The sequence below is a fragment of the Trichechus manatus genome, unplaced genomic scaffold (assembly GCF_000243295.1).
Source record: "Trichechus manatus latirostris isolate Lorelei unplaced genomic scaffold, TriManLat1.0 scaffold00011, whole genome shotgun sequence".
NCBI classification, from domain to species: Eukaryota; Metazoa; Chordata; class Mammalia; order Sirenia; family Trichechidae; genus Trichechus; species Trichechus manatus.
In genome coordinates this window covers 3,504,880-3,524,648 of record NW_004443947.1, presented here as the reverse complement: position 1 = coordinate 3,524,648, position 19,769 = coordinate 3,504,880, and the positions used below count along the sequence as shown (strand labels likewise).

At 38.6% G+C, this 19,769-nt stretch overlaps 1 pseudogene; it reads left to right on the top strand.

Annotated features, from left to right (window-relative positions):
* The first annotated feature begins 17,864 nt into the window (after positions 1–17,864).
* LOC111819548 (uncharacterized) lies at positions 17,865–17,964 on the top strand (annotated as a pseudogene).
* Positions 17,965–19,769: the final 1,805 nt, after the last annotated feature.

The window sequence follows — 19,769 nt, the reverse complement described above, 5'->3', positions numbered from 1 at the left end:
GGCCATATGCTGGGCTATAAAGCAAATCTCCACAAATTTCTGATGACTGAAATTACACCAAGTATGTTCTCTGACTACAGTGGAATCAAGCTAAATATCAATAACAAAAAGATTTTTTAACTATAAAACATTTGGAAATTAAGCAACATGCTTCTAAATAACTCATTGGTCAAAGAAGAAGTCAAAAATGGAAATTAGAAATTATCTTGAGCTGATAATGGTTAATGATAATGAAAATATGACATAGCTGTGAGTCACAGCTAAAACTAGGCTTGGAAGGAAATGTATAAACGCATAACTTTAAATGTGTATTTTTAAACAGAAGGAGGGTTGGAAATTGATGGTCTAAGAATATGTCACAAGAAATTAGAAAAAGAAGAGCAAATTAAACTCAAATGAGGTGGAAGAAAGGAAATGATAAAGAGTAGAAATTAATTAAATAAAATGGAAGCTTAAATGAAATCATGTATAAAAACCACCTGGCATATACCAAGCCTTCAGTGGGTGACGACCTTCCCCTTCATTTTGGTTGGAATGTTGCTAGTGTTTCTCAATTCAGCATAATGCTGGCTTAAGGGCTGAGATAAATAGATTTGTATCACATTAAGGAAGAATCAATTGACTCTTCTTTTATTAAAAAGCGTTGAATTGTGTCAAATGCCTTTTCAGCATAGAGGTAATAGTGTAATTTTTTTTCTTTTTAAATCATTAGTGTGATACTTTATATTAATCAATTTCCTAATATTATATCATACTTGATTTCTTGAAATAAACCTCACTTTGGGAGACCTGGTGGTACTGGGGTCAAGAGCTTAGCTGCTAACCAAAAAGTTGGCAATTCAAATCCACCAGCTGCTCCTTGGAAACCATATGGGGCAGCTCTACTCTGTCCTGTAGGGTCACTATGAGTCAGAATTGACTTGATAGCAGAGGGTTTGGTGTTTTTTTTTTTTGGTCCTATCGTATTATTCGTCAGGTTTTTCTTTTTACATTTTTGAGGGTTTTTTAAAAGTCTTTCACTTTAATGTGATGCCGAACTCTGGTTTCTAATACGTTATTTAGAATTTTTATTGATATTCATAAGTAGCATTGGTCTGTAGCTTTCTTTTCATCTAAATCTTTATCAGCTTTTGTTATTAGTGTTATTCTCACTACATAAAAAATTTTTTGGACAATATGCTTCTTTTCTTTGGCTCTGGATTAGCTTAAAAAATGGAATTATCAGAGCTTTTTAAATATTTATTATGAAGTAATTACAGATTTACAGAAAAGCTGCCCAAAAAAAGTACAAAAACTACCATATGAAGAGATTCCATATGTGGAGATACAGATATACAGATATGGATATAAACTTTTCTGAACCATCTGAGACCAAGTGCTAGATAGAATACCCCTTTACCCTAGAGACTTCAGTGTGTATTTTCTAAACACAAGGACATACTCTTACATAACCACAGTACAATAATCAAAATCAAGAAATGAACACCCATACAGCACTGTCACATAATTTACAGACCTAATTCAAATTTTATCAGCTTCCACAATAATATATTTCATAGAAAAACAATATTTTTCAGTTCAGGATGCAATCTAGCATCACACTTGCATTTAGTTGTCATGTGTTTTTAGTCTCTTTTAATTTGGAACAATTCCTCATCTTTTCCTTGTCTTTCATAACCTTGACATTTTTGAAGAGTGCGTGCTATTTATTTTGTATAGTGTCCCTCAGTTAGAGTTTGTTTGATGTTTCCTCATTTCTAGGTTCAGGGTATGCCTTTTGTTGTTGTTCAGAAATGCTACAGAAGTGATGTTATATCCTTCTTAGTGCATTGAATCAGGAGGCATATGATATCTACTGGTCCTGTTACTAGCGATGGTAACTTTGATCACTTGATTAAGGCAGTGTCTTCCAAGTTCTCCATTGTATGAAATATCTCTTCTTTAATATTTGTTAAAATATCCCTATTAAACCTTACAGCATTTTTTTTTCCTTTCAGGAAGGGAATGGTAGGTCTTTCAAAACTTTCTTTATAATTGGTTTATGTAAACGTTAATCTCTTATAATATCAAATTTGATAAATTACGTTTTCCTAGAAAATTAGTTATTTCATCGAGGCTTTCTTCAATTTAATTTGCATGGAGTTGTAGAAAGTAGTCTTTATTCTATTTAATTCCTGTTTTGATAGATTGCCTTGTCTCATTTCTCATTTTGCATGTTTGTCATTTCTGTCATTATTCTTGGTTAGTTGACTGGTGGTTTATATTTTTTTTGGTTTTATTAGTTTATTATTTCTATAGTTTTGTTGCTTAATTTAATCTCTGCTTTCATTTTTTATTTTTAAATTGACTTTTTATCGTACAGTTCTATGAATTCTTTATTGTTGTAAAAATATAAATAACAGCACATTTGCCAATTCAACGTTTTCACTTAAACAATCAGTTCTATGAGTTTTAATACCCTAGTGGCACAACAGTTAAGCACTCGACTGCTAACCAAAAGATTGGTAGTTTGAACCCACCCAGCAGCTCCATGAGAGAAAGACCTGGCAATCTGCTCCTATAAAGATTACAGCCTAGAAAACGCTATGGGGGCAGTTCTACTCTGTCACGTCGGGTCACTATGAGTTGAAATTGCCTTGATGGTAACTAACATCAACATAGATTTATGTAACCACCATTAATATGAGAAAATAGAACAGTTCCATTATCCCCCAAATTTTCTCATGCTGGTCCTTTGCAGTCATTCCATTCCCTAGACCCTACCCCTGGTAACCACGCAACGTCCGATCTGTTCTACTTCTCTATAGTTTTACCTTCTTCAGAAAGTCATATAAATGCACTGTTACAGTATATAGGCTTTCAGACTGGCTTCTTTCACTCAGTGTAATGCTTTGAGATTGATCTATGTTGTTGCATGTATCAATAACTCATCTCTTTTTATTACTGAGTAATAGTTCATTGTATGAATGTACTACAGTTTTATCCATTCACCCACTGAAGTACACTTGGATTGTTTCCAGTTTGGGGTGATTATGATACGTGTAACCATATAAGTATTCATTTATTTAGAATAAATACCCTACTATGGATTTCTGGCTCATAAAGAAAGTGTATATTTTACTTTATAAGAAATTTGCCAAACTGTTTTCCAATGTCTGTACCATTTTGAATTTCCACCAAGAATTTATGAGAGTTCCAGTTGCTCCTTTGTTAGCACTTGGTATTGTCAGGCTTCTTTTTTTAAAAAATTTTAACCACTCTAGTCAGTATATAGGGATATCTTATCATGGTTTTAATTTGCATTTTGTTAATGGTTAATGATACTGAGCATCTTTTCGTGTGCTTATTGCCTTGTGTATATAGTTTTTAAAGGAGCCCTGGTGGTATAGTGGTTAAGCACTCTTTTTGGAGAAGGTCTGTCAAGTATTTTGTCCATGTTTGTATTGGGTTGTCTATTGTCTTCTGTTGAGTTTTGAGAGTTCTTTATACATTCTGAAAAAATCCTTTGTCAACTATGTGACTTGCAAATATTTTCTCCCAGTCTGTGTTTTTTTGTTTTCGTTCTCATAACAGTGTCTTTCACTTAGCAAACGTTTTTAATTTTAATGAAGTCCAATCTATTAATTTTTTTCTTTTATAGATTGTTTTTTGTGTCATATCTAAGAATTCTTTGCTTAACCTAAAGTCATGAAAATTTTCTACCATATATTTTCTAAAGTTTTTATAGTTTTACATTTTTTACACTTAAATCTATGATTTATTTTGAGTTAATTTTTATATAAAGTGTGAGGTCAAGGTCTTTTTTTTTTTTTTGCAAATAGGTGTCTAATTGTTCCAGCTCCGTTTGTTGAAAAGACTATCCTCCACTGAACTGCCTTTGCATCTTTGTCAAAAATTAATTGGCCGTATTTTTTTTTTAATTTTTGAACTCTCTATTCTGAAATTTCTGTTCTATTCCTTTGAACTATGTGTTTATCCCTTCATCAATACCACACTGTCTTTATTACTATAGTTTTATGTTGGTGTTGTTACATGCCATCGAGGCGGTTCCAACTCATAACGACCCTATGCACAACAGAATGAAACACTACCGGGTCCTGTACCATCCTCACAAATGTTGCTATGTTTGAGCTCATTGTTGCAGCCACGGTGTGTCAATCCATCTCACTGAGAGTCCTCTGTTTTGCTGACCCTCTACTTTACCAAGCAAAATGTCCTTTTCCAGGGGCTGGTCCCTCCCGATAACATGTCCAAAGTACATGAGACGAGGTCTCGCCATCCTTGCTTTTAAGTAGCATTCTTGCTGTACTTCATCCATGATGGATTTGTTTGTTCTTCTGGCACTCCATGGTATATTCAGTATTCTTTGCCAACACCATAATCTAAAGGTATCAATTCTTCTTCATTCTTTCTTATTCACTGTCCAGCTTTCACATACATATGAGGTGATTGAAAATTCCATGACTTGGGTCTGGCACACCTTAGTCCTCAAAGTGACGTCTTCACTTTTTAAAACTTCAAAGAGGTCTTTTGCAGCAGGTTTGCCCAACATAATACGTCATTTGGTTTCTTGACTGCTGCTTCCATGGGTGTTGATTGTGGATCCAAGTAAAATGAAATCCTTGACAATTTTCTCTGTATACCATGATGTTGCTTATTGGTCCAGCTGTGGGCATTTTTGTTTTCTTTTTGTTGAGGTGTAATACATATCGAAGGATGTAGCCTTTGATCTTCATCAATAAGTGTTGCAAGTTCTCTTCACTTTCAGCAAGCAAGGTTGTGTCATCTGCGTATCACAGGTTGTTAATAAGTCTTATAGAAAGTCTTAAAATCCAACTTTCTTCTTCGTTTTCAAAATATATTTGGCTATTCTAGATCTTTTGCCTTTCTATATAAATTTTAGACTCGGCTTGTCTATACAAAAAATCCTGCTGAGATTTTGATTTGAGCAGCATTAAATCATAGATTAGTATGGGGAGAACTGACATTGTTAAGTACATTGAGGCTTCCAATCCATGAACAAGGCATGTCTCTCCACTTATTTAGGTCTTCTTTGATTTCTTTCACCAACTTTTTGTAGTTCTCAGCACACAGATACTGCAAATTTTTAGATAGATTTATACCTATTTTTTAGCTATTGTAAATGGAATTTTTTAAATTTTGTTTTACAATCGCTCATTGCAAGTACAAAACATATGACTCATTTTTGTGTGTTGACTTTGCATACTGCAACCTTGCTAGATTCACTTATTAGTTCTAGGAGGCTTTTGTAGATACTTTGGGATTTTCTGCATAGACAAGGATGTCTTCTGTGAATAGGGACAGTTTTATTTCTTCCTTTCCAATCTGTATGTCTTTTATTTCTTCTTCTTGTCTTATTTTACTTTTGAATGGGAGTGTGAGAATGTACATCCTTGCCTTGTTCCTGATCTTAAGGGAAAAGCATTCAGTCAATCATTAATTATGATGTTAGCTGTAGATATTTTGTAGATGACCTTTATCAGGTTAAGAAAGTTCCTTTCTATTCCTAGTTTGCTGAGAGGTTTGTTGTTGTTGTTTTTAATCCTGAAAGGATGTTGAATTTTGTCAAATTTTTTTTCTGTATCCATTGAAAAAATTGTGTGGTTTGTCCGGTTTGCCCTGTTGATATGGTGGATTACACTGATTTTTGACTATTGAACAAAACCTTTCATTCCTGCAATAAATCCCACTTACTTGTGGTATATTATTCATTTTATATATTGCTGGGTTTAGTACACTAATATTTTCTTGAGAAATTTTACATCTCTCTTCATGAGGCATATTGGTCTGTAGTTTTCTTTTTCTGTATTGTCTTTGGTTTTGGAATCAAGGTAATGCTGGCCTCATAAAATGAGTTGGGAAGTGTTCTCTCCTATTCTATTTTCAAAAAATATTGTGTAGAATTGGTGTTATTTCTTTTTTTTAATGATTTGTAGGACTCACCAGTGACATCATCTGGGCCTGGAGCTTCTTTCCTTAGGAAGGCTTTAACTACAAATTCAAAATTTTGGATATAGGAAAATTCAGGTTATCTCTTTTTTTCTTAGGTGACTTTTGATAGTTCATGACTTTCAGGGAATTGGCTTATTTCATCTAAACTGCCACATTTATGTACATAGAGTTGTTCATAGTATTCCTTCATTATCTTTTTAGTATCTGTGGAGTCTGTAGTAATATTGCCTCTTTTCTGCTTTATGTTTGCTAATTTTGTCTTCCTGTGGGTCTTTGTTATTCCTTTTATAACTTCTTAAGGTGGTTGCTCAATTTATTTTCACATCTTCTTATTTATTAATACTAGTCTTTTAAGCTATGGATTTTCCTTTAAGAACTATTTGTAGGTTCTGATGTGTACAGTTCTCTTAATTATTATTATTTTCATGTTATCTAATTTTTGAATTTTTTCTCTGCAGTTTGGGGTGATTATAATATGTGTAAGGAGATTTTGTGGGATTTTTTTAAATTTCCAAGATAAATAATTTCCAAAACATACAAGCTTTTTGTCTTCTGATTTTATTTTATTTTATTTTTTACCACTTTCACCATGATTTTATTTTTAATTCTAATTTTACTACGTTTAAATCAGAGACTATTGCCTGCATTATTTCTACTTTTGGAAATCTATTGGGATTTTCTTTGTGGCCTACTATATGGCCAAATTTTGCAACTCTTCCACAGGCATATGTAAAGAAACTCTAATCACTATTTTCCAAGGGCAGAGTTTCCTATTTGTTAATTGTTGTTGTTGTTAGTTTCCATCTAATTTATGGTGAGTCAGTACAGCAGAATGAAACGTTACCCAGTCCTGCAGCATTTTTATGATTGTTGGTATGTCTGAGACCATCATTGTGGCTATGGTGTCAGTCCATCTCATTGAGAGTTTTCCTTGTTTTTGCTGACCCGCTATCGAGCATCTACCTTATTATTTATATTACTTAGGTTCCAGGAGCCCTGGTGGCACAGTGGTTAATCTCTCAGAAGCTAACCGGGTGGTTGATAATTCAAACCCACCAGAGGCTCCATAGGAGAAAAGATAGGTGATCTACTCTCTCTTAGTTATCTAGTGGTGCTGTAACAGAAATACCACAAGTGGACAGCTTCAACAAAGAGAAATGTATTTCCTCACAGAAAGGTAGGCTACAAGTCCAAAGCCAGGGCGTCAGTTCCAGGGGAAGGCTTTCTCTCTCTGTCAGCTCTGGAGGAAGGTCCTTCTCATCAATTTTCCCCTGGACTAGGAAATTTTCTGCATAGGAATCCCAGGTCCAAAGGATGTGCTCTGCTCCCGACACTGCTTTCTTGGTGGTATGTGGTCTTTCTATCTCTCTGCTTGCTTATCTCTTTTATATCCCAAAGAAATTGGTTCAAGACACAATCGAATTTTGTAGATTGAGTCCTGCCTCATTAACATAACTGCCACCTATCCCCCCCTCATTAACATCACAGAGGCATAATTTGCAACAAATAGGAAAATCACATCAGATGACAAAATGGTGAACAATCACACAATACTGGGAAGCATAGCCTAGCCAAATTGATACACATATTTTGGCGGGACACAATTCAATCCATGACATACTCCCTTAAGGATTACAGCCTAGGAAACCCTATGGGGCAGTTCTACTCTCTCCTATAGCCTCACTATGAGTCAGAATCAACTCGAAGGCATACTTGATTTGTCAATGAATAAGAGTCGAATTAAAGTCCCTAATATTACTGTCCCTGTTATGTGTCTGTTTTTACCTCCTTGTACTTCTTGTAATTTTTACCTTAATCAGTGCTGATGCTGTTATTTAGTGCATCATTGGGAATTTCACTCTTTGCCCACCTTTTGCTTCTCAGCTTATTGAATCTCTCAGTTCTAGATTTGTGTCTTGTAAACAACATATATTGGTTTCCATCTGTGACCCAATCTGAATTTATTTTTCTCTGAATAGGTGAGTGTATTATTTCCCTATTGTCGCTATAGCAAACTACCACAAACTTAGTGACATAAAACTGCACACATTTATTATTTTACTGTTCTGGAGGTCAGAAGAACAGAATGGATTTCACTGGGTTAAATTCAAGGTGTCAGCAGGACTACGTTCCTTCCTTGCCTTTTTCATCTTCTAGAGACTGCCTGCATTCCTTGGTTCGTGGCCTGCTCCTTCCAGCTTCAAAGCCAGCAATGGTGGGTTGAGTCCTCTTCTTCTGTGGTCAGATTGCTCTCTGCCTCTTTAAAGAACTCTTGTGATTACATTGGACCCTTCTGAATAATCCAAGATAGCCTCCTTATTTTAAGGCCAGCTGATTAGCCACCTTAATTCCATCTGCAAACTTAATTACTCCTTGCCATGCAACATAATATATTCATAGGTTTCAGGGATTAGGACAGAATATCTTTTTTTTGGGGGGAGGGGCTTATTCTGCCTACCACAGTAGGTTTAGCCCTTTTATATTTAATAGTATGACCAATATGGTGGTCTGGTTTCTGATATATTAATTACTATGTTCACTTTACTTAGTGATCAATTTTCTTTGTTTTGTTTCCTGTGGGTAGTTCATTTGATATTTAGAGAGTTTCGTATTTTGTTCTAGCAATTAGCTTTAATTGTAATTTAAAAATAAAAATTTGTAATTTAAACTTTAAATTATAATTTTAATATGAAACTCTTAGTCTTCTATTTTTTGACTTACATATTAGTTCCCTGTCATGAAAGTTTAGTTAATATTATCTTTTTTAGTGTCTATATTTGCACTCTTAATATGCTGATAAATTGATTTATTGTCCTATATTCCTCAAACTGGAGCAACATATTATTCCCACCTCACTGATGATGGAGTTGGCCATTGAGTTGCTTTGGCAATGGAATGTTTGCAGATAGTGATATAAGAAGCCTGAAATTTGCTTTATGGATTGGCTTGGCCTCTTATGCTCTTGTGATGTGCTATGAGAAGATCTCCCTCAGGGTAGCTGCTACCCCCTCAGTCTGTGTCCAGAACCAACACACTTGGATATCTGACCCCAGCCAACAGCTTGAAGCCAAACCCATAGTCCATAGCCTGAGCAGGGCAACCCAGCAAGCTCACTTTGGATCAATCCAAACCTCAGTCAAACTGATGACAGGTAAGCATGAGGATAAATACTTTTGTTGTTGTTATTGCCATTGTTATTACAAGCTACTGGGTTTTTGAAGTTATTTCATAGCAAAAGCTGGCTATTACATGTGCTTGCATTTCTACTACATATTTTATTTAACTTTAAATGATATCTTTTTACTACCAGCCACTAAATGAAACAATCAACTTACTTTGTCTTCCTTCTACTTTCTTTTCCTTTTCCTCTCTCAGTTTTTCTAAGTTTTATGATTTCTATAATGTTTTGCAATATATCTTTACATTCCGTTCTGTCACTTTAATACTCATATTAACATTAGTCTTAATTGTACTGTCAAATACGTACAATGTTCACTGCCAGTACTTGTATAGGCTTTCTCAAAAAATATCTTGGTCGATGGAAGTTTTTCCTTTCTAGTTTCCTCAGGTAGGGCTCATGGGAACACATTCTCTGAGTTCTTCTGTTTTGAAAATTGTATTTCTGTAGCCTGTAAACTTAAAGAACTCTCTGGCTGGGTATAAAATCATTGATTCATGCTCTCTTTCTTTAAATATTGTGTAGGTGTTTCTCTATTGTCTTCTAAAATTGAATGTTGTTCTGGAGAAATCTGAAGCCAGCCAAGAGAGTAGAGAAATAAAATCCTGTATAAGGAGGAAAAAATCAGGAATTATTATATTTAAAGTCCATTAACTTTAGGAGGATATGTCTCAGTGTTGACCATTTGGGGTCAAATTTCTCGGGCACACAACATGTCGTTCAAGTGTTATTTTATTTTAAGAAATTTCTTTTAATTTTTTTGGTTTTCTGTTTTGAGGAGTCCGATTATGTATATATGCAGTGTGATGGATCACTTTTGTGTGGCCTTTCTAGCCGTGATCTTGTAACTCCCACCCAAGTGACTGCACAGGACTGTGCAGATATGGTAACTGTGGCCCACCAAAGGGATTGGTCAGTTTTGCCATCCTGTTGGGCTTGAGGTGAGCCATCCCAGAGACAGGAAAGAGAAGAGCCCACCACCGTCAAGGAAGAACATCCAGGAGGCAGCATATCCTTTGGACCCAGGATCCCTGTGCTGAGAAGCTCCTAGAACCAGAAAACAGAGAGAGAGAGAGAGCTCAAGAAGCAATGGCAGAGAAGCAGCTGCAGAGTACTGGCAGCAGAGATGGCCTGGCAGGCTTCCTAGCTCATAGAGAGAAAGCTGAGTGATTTTGGGCAGAGGTCGAGGGCCAGGGGAGGTGTGCCTGCAAGCATGACTGGGAAAGAGGCTATTCTGAGTGCTCCTGAGCCTGAATTGTAACTGTTACTTCTCTAACAAACCCCATATTCGTGAGTATTGTCTGTGAGTTTTGTGTGGCCATTGCAAAGAATTGTTGAATCCAGCAGAGAAGTAGCGAGTGTTGTGGGAGAGACGGTTGGTGTCAGAGTTGTAAAGATGGTGGACAGAGGGGGTATGTTTGACCTCCGCCTCATAGGAATCAGCCTTGGGCTGTTGATCTTGATTCTCCTTCCACCTCGTGAAGTTAGAGGAGGTCGGACATTGCCCCCATGCCGATTTTACAATACATTTGATCTCTTTACCCATCTTCTACATCTACCACCGTCTTTCTAATCCTCCTTAACTTTCTTCATCTCCAGCTCATTTTGTTTCACTTTCTCATTTCTTTTCTGTGTCCTGTATTGTGTTTTCTATAGTGTTTATTAGTCCTTGTGCTTTTTCAAATTTTGTTTTCATTTCTATGGTGGTTTTATTTATTTCTTCTACTTATTTTCTGAGTTTTGCCAGATCACATTTTATCTTCTACTGCTTTGCAATCTCTTCCCTGAGTTATTTCATGTTGGTTATTCTTAGAGGTTATTGCTTCATCAGAGTCCCTGAGTGGTACAAACAGTTAATGCAGTCAACTGCTAACTGAAAGCGTGTAGGGGCTGGAGAGGCAAGATGAGGCCAACTCAGGAAAGTCTGCTCATTGTACAAAGTAGCCAGGACTTTATCATGGGGTGATGGGGATCCAGGAAAAGGTTTTCAGCGGGGGAGTGGCATGATCAGACAGAAGTCTGCACACTGTGGATGTGACTGTAGCATGAACTGAACAGAATGAGCCTGGAGTCAAGCAGACCCATGAGGAAGATGGTACAATACTCCAGGTGTCTTAGTTGCCTAGTGCTGCTGTAACAGAAATAGCACAAGTGGTTGGCTTTAAAGAACAAAAATTTATTTTCTTACAGTTTAGGAAGCTAAAAGTCAATCAAGGGCACTGGCTCTAGGAGAAAGTTTTCTATTTCTGTTGGCTCTGGGGGAAGATCCTTTGTCTCTTTCAGCTTCGGTAGCCCTGGTATTCCTTGGTTCCTTGGCAATCCTTACATGGCATCTATTTTTCCCTGTGTGTGCTCTCTACTGCATCTAATCTGCTCTTTTGATATCTCAGAAGTGATTAGGTTTAGGACACACCCCAACACTGGTATGGCCTCATTAACATAACAAAGAAAACCTTAGTTCCAAACAGGATTACATCCACAAGTATAGGGGTTAGGATTTCAACACATATTTTGGGGGAATACAATTCAATCCACAACAACAAGATGTAATGAGAGCACGGTCTGTGAAGAGACCCTTAACTGACTTTCCTTTGAGTGGAAGAAGGAACATAAAATATTTCTTCCACATTCCCCTGCAAGCCCACATTCCACACAGGAGATGTAGCCCAGCTAGACCTGCAGCCGTTGACAGCACATCCTACGTTAGCAAAGTGCCCCGTGACACAGGAGTATGTCCCTCTAACTGAGAAGACGGTACTCTTTCCAGGTGACCTGTGAACTGCCCCGCAAGTCCTTACAATAATTGGATAGTAGAGAATCAGACCAGAGTCAGCCGAGAGCGGGTATGACTTCCAGGGGGAGAAACTGTTTCATGGTGTTTTCAGCTGTTGTGAAGACTAAATTCATTCTGTGACTCATCTAGTTCTCATTGTGGAAATTTTTCATTAACCATGCTAACACGCACACACACACGCACATGAACACATACACGCATGCACACACACACACTAACATAAACACACACATTCAAGAGGAAATGAAAATAATATTCAACTGAGAAATGAACCAACGGTCTGAGCCATTTCTTTCTTTCCATTCCCTATCTTGCGGCATCACTTCTGAGCTAGGGATCATAAACAAATTATAATCGCTAACAGTCAATCAAGCACTTGCTGTGTACCAGGCACTGCGCCAAATATTTTATGCAGGTTAATCTCATTATGGAATCCCTGGTGGCGGGGGTGCAGACTGTTAAGCACTCAACTGCTAGCAGAAAGGTTGGCAGTTCACATCCATGCGGAGGCACCTCAGAAGACAGGCCTGGTGATCTACTTCCAAAAAGTCACAGCATTGAAATCCCTATGGAGCAGTTCTACTCTGCACACATGGGGCCACCATGAGTAGGAATCAACTTGACTGCAACTAACAACAATCTCATTGAATCCTTTATAAAAAAAAATCCTATTACATGGGTATCGTTGTTGTTAGGTGCCGTAGGGTCAGTTCCAACTCATAGCGACCCTGTGTATAACAGAACAAAAACATTACCTGGTCCTGTGCCATCCTCACAATTGTTGCTTTGTTTGGGCCCATTGCAGCCATTGTGTCAATCCATCTCGTTGATTGTCTTCCTCATTTTTGCTGACCCTCCACCTTACCAAGCATGATCACCCTCTCCAATGACTGGTCTCTCCTGATAACATGCCCAAAATATGTGAGACGAAGTCTTGCCATCCTGGCTTCTAAGGAGCATTCTGGTTGTGCTTCTTCCAAGACAGATTTGTTCGTTCTTCTGGCAGTCCATGGTATATTCAATATTCTTCGCCCACACCATAATTCAAAGGCATCAATTCTTCTTCGGTCTTTCTTAGGCATTGTCCAGTTCACATGCACATGAGAAAATTGAAAACACCATGGCTTGGGTCAGGTGCATCTTAGTCCTTAAAGTGACATCTTTGCTTTTCAATACTTTAAAGAGGTCTTTTGCAGCAGATTTGCCCAATGCAATGCATCATTTGATTTCTTGACTGCTGCTTCCATGGGTGTTGATTGTGGATCCAAGTAAAATGAAACTCTTGACAACTTAATACTTTTCTCCATTTATCATGGTGTTGATTTTTGGTTCAGTTGTGAGGATTTCTGTTTTCTTTATGTTGAGGGGTAATCCATAGTGAAGGCTGTAGTCTTTGATCTTCCTCAGTAAAGGGCTTCAAGTCCTCTTTACTTTCAGCAAGCAAGGTTGTGTCATCTGCATATTGCAGGTTGTTAATGAATCTTCCTCCAATCCTGATGCCCCATTCTTCTTCATTATAGTCCAGCTTCTCAGATTATTTGCTCAGTATACAGATTGAATGAGTATGGTGAAAGGATACAGCCTTCAATCACACCACTCCCGATTTTAAGCCACACAGTATCCCCGACTGCCTCTTGGTCTGTGCACAGGTTCCACATGAGCACAATTAAGTGTTCCGGAATTCCTATTCTTTGCAATGTTACTATCTCAGTTTTGCAAATGAAGACCCCCAAGGTTCGAAGAGGTGAAATTACTTGCACCAAAATGACACATCAAGGAAGTGCCTGAGCTGAGACTCAAAACAGGTTTGCCTGACCCTGGACCCCCATGCCTTCCAAAAATGAGCACTAGTCCTTAAATATAACCCAGCTCTTCAGATGTACCATAATATAATGTTATCTTGTTTGATCATCAGAGCAACTCTCCACAAAGCCATTGCAATTTTTCAAGTGAAGAGGCTGAGGCTTGGAGAGAGGTAATGACTAACTTAGGGTCACACAGCAAGTAATGGAAGCATGATTTGAATCTAGCAATACAAGATGATGTTCCTAATCATAGAGATACACTGCCTGCTCCATTCATGGGATCTCTGCTCCTATATGGACTGATATAACATTTTCCATCTCTGACTCTGAATGGCTAAATGAACTTCTCTGATAATATATCAACCTAAATTATAGTAAAAAAGAATCTAGAGTTGACCATCCCCCTCCACGTGTCTCATCCACCCTCACAGCAAATAATAATAAAGTGTGAACATAGCCCTTGGCACTCTTTAAAAAAGCAATTTTCTTATTACTTTAGTCTAAAGTGCATGTACACCAAAATTGCAAAATAGTTCACAGAACTGTCTTAAAATGCATTTGGGAGTAGATATGTTTCTTGTTTCTTAACAAGGTCTGGGCAGAGATAAGGAACATTGATTATATCTTAAGAGTCTTGAAATCATACCTTTCCTTTTTTAAGAATCAGGCTTAAATCATAAAAAGAAAAGTGATATCCAACGGTCTTTTCATGGCTGGTCAAGATCAAATTCTCCAGCTGTTTCCCAGGCTCCTGTCAGCTCCGGCCATCGTTGCCATCTCAGAGCAACTAAGGAACCAGGAGAAAAGGAATTACCCTTTATTGAAGACCCACCATATGTCAGGGGTTGTGCTAAGCAGTTTATACATTTGAAAGATACAAAGCATATAGGTTAAGTGCACACTGGGTTTGAAACCCAGATCTGCCTTACAAGTTCAAGTCCCTTAAACTCTCTGTGCCTCAGTTTCCTCTTCTGTAAAATGAGGACTACAGTAGTACCTGTCTCATTGGATTGTTGCAAATTGATTCATGTACAGAATTAAAAACAGTTTCTGGCAAACAGAGATTTCTCTGTAAGTATTAGCCATTATTATTAACAATAACAAAGAAAAAAAAAACCTAACTCATTGCCATCAAATCAATTCCAACTCATGGCAAACTTTATTATTACTACCCTCTTATTTAATCCCCATATTCACCCGTGAGATGGGGTTTTTCATCCTTTTCTTGGAGTTGAGGAAACTGAAGTGCAGAAATGTAAAGTGACTATATCTGGGAAAGTGGCTGGAAGGATAGAATTTAACCCACGTCTGCCCGACAGCCTGTGGTCTCTCCACTGCACTCTCCTACCTCCAGCTGATGGGCCATGTGCCCACATTTTCCTTCAAGATCCATAATCCTTTTGAAGAATGCCCCATAACTAGAAACTCAGATGTCCTATCACCATAGGACCGTATTGATAGGCTTCTGACAACTAGAGATATACGATAGCTTGATCATGTCCAATTCTGCCTCTGGCACCAAGTCTCAGACATGATAGTGACCCTGAGTTCCATCTATCAATCCATCTACCCACTCATCTATCCATCTACCCTCCCACCCATCCATTAAGCCATCTATTCACCCACCCATCCACCCACTCACCCATCCATCTATCCACCCATTCACCCAACCATCCATCCACCCACCCATCCATCCATCAGCAAATATTTACAGAGATCATACTCTTTGCTTCTTCCCAGTAAAACTGCCAAAATCTTTAAAAATACGACCAAGTTGAATTGCTGACTGAATTCTGTGCTGGGTGCTAGAGGCACAGAAAAGGAATTATCTGACAGGTCTTAACACAAATGTCCATTCTTTATCTTTGGCATTCTTTTAGCCAGAACACATTTACCATTCACTTTCTATGCCCACCCACCCGCAACAGTAAAAGGATTACTCATGAGACACTTCTTGATCAACACTGAAGGCAAATCGATTAGTGATTTGTAGAGCTGACACGTCCAGCTGCACTAGCTTGAGATATATATTTCTCTTAATATTCAAGTGAAACAACTCCAACCTCTCATCCTACCTATCAGGAGAATGTCTTTCTTCCCTCCAAGGACCCTCCTTTCTAGGTTAACCCCGAGTATTTCCAGGGTGTTGATTCAGTGTAAGGAGGTAGGACTGGTAGTTAACCTTTACAAAAGGTCAGAAAACCAAAAATCTCTGCTTGACTCAATTGTTGGCCTAGGTGACTTATTTTGTCTAGCTTTTGTTTTGTGGCCAATGGGGCCACACTACTGTATCGCTGATGTCAAGGTCATCTGTACCTGACAGATGTGTCCCCATTGCTTATCCTGTACTATTTTCTCTAGGTAGAAAATGAGAAAGAAAAGGGGATAGGGGACAAACAATCCCCTCTTCACAGTGTCTCACTCAGCCATGGTTGCTGTACCCAGCCTCCTTTAGTGAAGCACTTTGGGGGCTCAATTCTCAACAAATCTTGGGGAGCTTGTACAAAAATTTAAGTAGCTGAGATCATTGAGCCCAATGGTGCCTTAGAAGGTCAAGGGGCTCATCTCACCCCTAGAATCTCTTCTGGGTCTACACACACACAGCTCTGCCTGGTCTAGAGGAAGTCCCTCCCTCCTCCAGTCCCAAGGCACACTGACTTACTGCCCCATGATTATTCAAAGCTGGAATGCCCCGTCTCTTGCCACATGCCTTCCTACAGACTGACAATGGTACACTTCCCTCAGTCTGGGCTACCCAGTCACTATCCTATATTTCTTTCCAAATTCCCCACCGGTTTATTTTCTGGGATTCTCCTCTTCTTCTGTGGGAAGCAGCATTTATGGAGTCAGTGGTGGGATGGGACGGGGGGAGATGTGGAGAATCCATGGGTTGTGGGTACATCTCATAGGCTTGTTCTGGGCATTAAATTAGAAAATGGATGCAAAAGTGCCCGGTACAGTGCCTGACACACAGAAGCATCAATAAACTTCAGCTTTCTTCTCCCTTCCTCAAACTACTTAATTTCCTTTGAAACTAAAACTTCTTTTCTAATTGCTCTTGACTTCGAATGTGACATTCTTTAGCCCATACCCCATTACTAATCCATTCCTGACTAGTTCCTCCTACATCCCTTTTGTTAATGTTAAAGATGACTTTTCTTTCCACCTGTATAAGTCTTGCTGCCTCCCACACTGATTAATTCAGCTAGATTGAAAAAGAGGACTAGCTCTTCCTCCATAAAACCCCAATTAATCAATCATCTTGGAACCTGAGCAACTGGATGTAAGGGTATTCAGTGGAAAGAGCAGCAATGTTGCTGTCAGTCCCAGGACATGGCACTTAATACCAGCAAGACCTCGGGCAAGTGATTTTACCTTTGTAAACCTCAGTTTGCTCATCTGTATTAGTACCCTTACTCATTAGGTTGGCAAGAAGATTGCAAATAACCCAAAAGGAGTCTCTAGGGCAAAGCCTGAGGTATAGGTGTATAGTAACATGAAATTACTACACCTATACAGACACACCTGGTTCTGAGTCTGTTTCTGTCACTTAGCCTATTTTTATGTATAGACTGTACAGAATACCCCCTCAAACAAAATCAGAATATATATCCTTCTCAAGCTCATATGGAACATTCACCAAAATACACCACATTCTGAGCCATAGAACACACCCTAACAAATGTAAAGAGTAGAAATCACACAAAGTATGTTCACAGATCACAGTGAAATTAAGCTAGAAATCAATAACAGAGAGATAATTTCAAATATTTATCAATGGAACAACAAATTTCTAAATAATACATGACTCAAAGAAGAAGTCTCAAAATTAAAAAAAAATACATTGAACTAAATGAAGATGAAAATATATATATTAAAATTTGTGGGATAAAGTGAAAGCAGTGCTTCAAGGAAAATTTATAACGTTAGATGCATACAGTAGAAGAGAGGGAATGATCTACAATCAATATTCTAAGCTTCCTCCTCAGGAAATTAGAAAAAGAAGAGCAACTTAAGCCTAAAACAAGCAAAAGAAAATAAATAAATTTAGAAGTTAGAGCAGAAATCAATAAAATTGAAAACAGAAAAACGTTTTTAAAAATTAACAAAACCAGTGCTCACATCGGCAGCACATACACTAAAATTGGAATGATACAAAGAAGATTAGTATGGTCCCTGCACAAGGATGAGACACAAATTAATGAATATTTTTTAGGATGCAAGATCGCACTAGCCAGATATTGACCTAGGAAATGAACTCTCAAAGATTTACAACAGGGAACCAGAAAAGTTAATCTGTAAATGATGGAATAAATGGTATAGGTGTAGAACTTTCTAACGGAGAGGAAGACAAGGCAATACCAAGTAATAATAGACTGGTTCAAACTTAGGAAGATAAGAGTAAGTTTCAAGGTAACCACAAAGAAAGTTAACAAACCTCCTCATCAAAATAAAGAAGAAAAACAAAATATCAGTAAAAATAAAGTCTACAAAAACAAAAGAAATGGAAAAAAAATCCACAAACAAAAGGAATTCAGCACAGGAGAGAAACAGGAACAAAGAAATCATCAGCACCACAAAAAAAAGCACTACAAGTGTAGAGCCAAGAGGGCGGAGTAGTCAGACGCTTCCAGTGGTCTCTCTTACAACAAAGACTCGAAAAAACAATTGAATCTATTATATATGACAATCTAAGATCCCTGAACAGTTAAGAAATCAGACTGAGTGGCAGAGGGAGGGAGAGATGGTTCGGAAGCAGCAAGGAGTTGCCAGACCTGACCGGTGAGAGCCTGAGCCCTTCAGGCCAGATCAGCTCCTGGTGCACGGTGAGGCAGGCAAGCAGCAGCACTCAGGAGGCTTTTTCCACACCAGGAGAGACCCAGTGGCAGAGAGTCTACTGGGCCATCCAGAACTAGGGAGAAGAAGCCCTCAATCAGCAAAAGATAAGTACTTGCATCTAGCCTACCATGTGGATCAAAAACACCCCATTTTGGGAAAAACCTTTCTCCCATTTACTTCTCCACTCCCTGCTCTACACTGGGTATGGGACGGCTTCAGCAACTGCCAAGTCCTCTGGGCCAGATGTAGGACCTGCCACATGCCCTGAGCCATTCTCCAGCCTTGGAGAGAGAACAAATTAACAAACAGGTGAAAAAATAATCTGCCGGCTCCCTTAAACCAGGAACTCAGGGTAGGCGCAGCTCCTTTGCCTACACACAGACATAAAGGGTCCATGGACTTTGAGTTCATTTCCCCCTGCAGAGACTTGTGTGGGCCCATTTCAACAGCATAGACCCTCATTACCACAGTACAACAGAATATATACCTGAAGTCTAACTTCAACTGTTTCAGCTGTGAAGTGGCAGGTTTGTGACATCTGACACTGCTCTGCCTATTAAGCAGGGTTTTCACCTACACACATTAGGAGACTGAGGACTGGTGGCTCCATGCACGCCACCTAGCCACCTATGACAGAGGCCCAAGAATAAGTGGTGCCCCCCAGTCCTTACAGCCAACAGCACTGAGAGCTCATAGTCTGGCTGTAAAACCCACACACCTAAGCACTCTAGGGAACAGGGACACGCTATCCTCCCAGACACCAGGGGGTGGCCGTCAGCCCCTGCCTTGCTCAACCTGTGACCCTCTGCTGCAGCTGGTTGCCTGTACCTACACCAATCACCCATGCCTGTCTAGGACTGTAGGTGAGAGCCTGCACCACACACTTGGTGGCCAACTACCTAGACACCTAAGCTGAATCCATACAGGAGGAGTGGGTGGACTTCTGGGCTTACACACTTAGTGGTAGGTCTGGCCACCTGGTGGCAGGTCATTGGAGCTTCAGGGGTGTTGGTGATCAGGCTAGCTCACACAAGCAGGCTATTTGGGCATTTCAAAACAAAACAAGAATCTAAGACACAGAAAGCAAACAAAAAATAAATAAACCTAATAACTTATTGATTACTCGGAGACAACAGTCAATATCAAATCGCATAAAGAGGCAGACCATGATTGCTTCAGC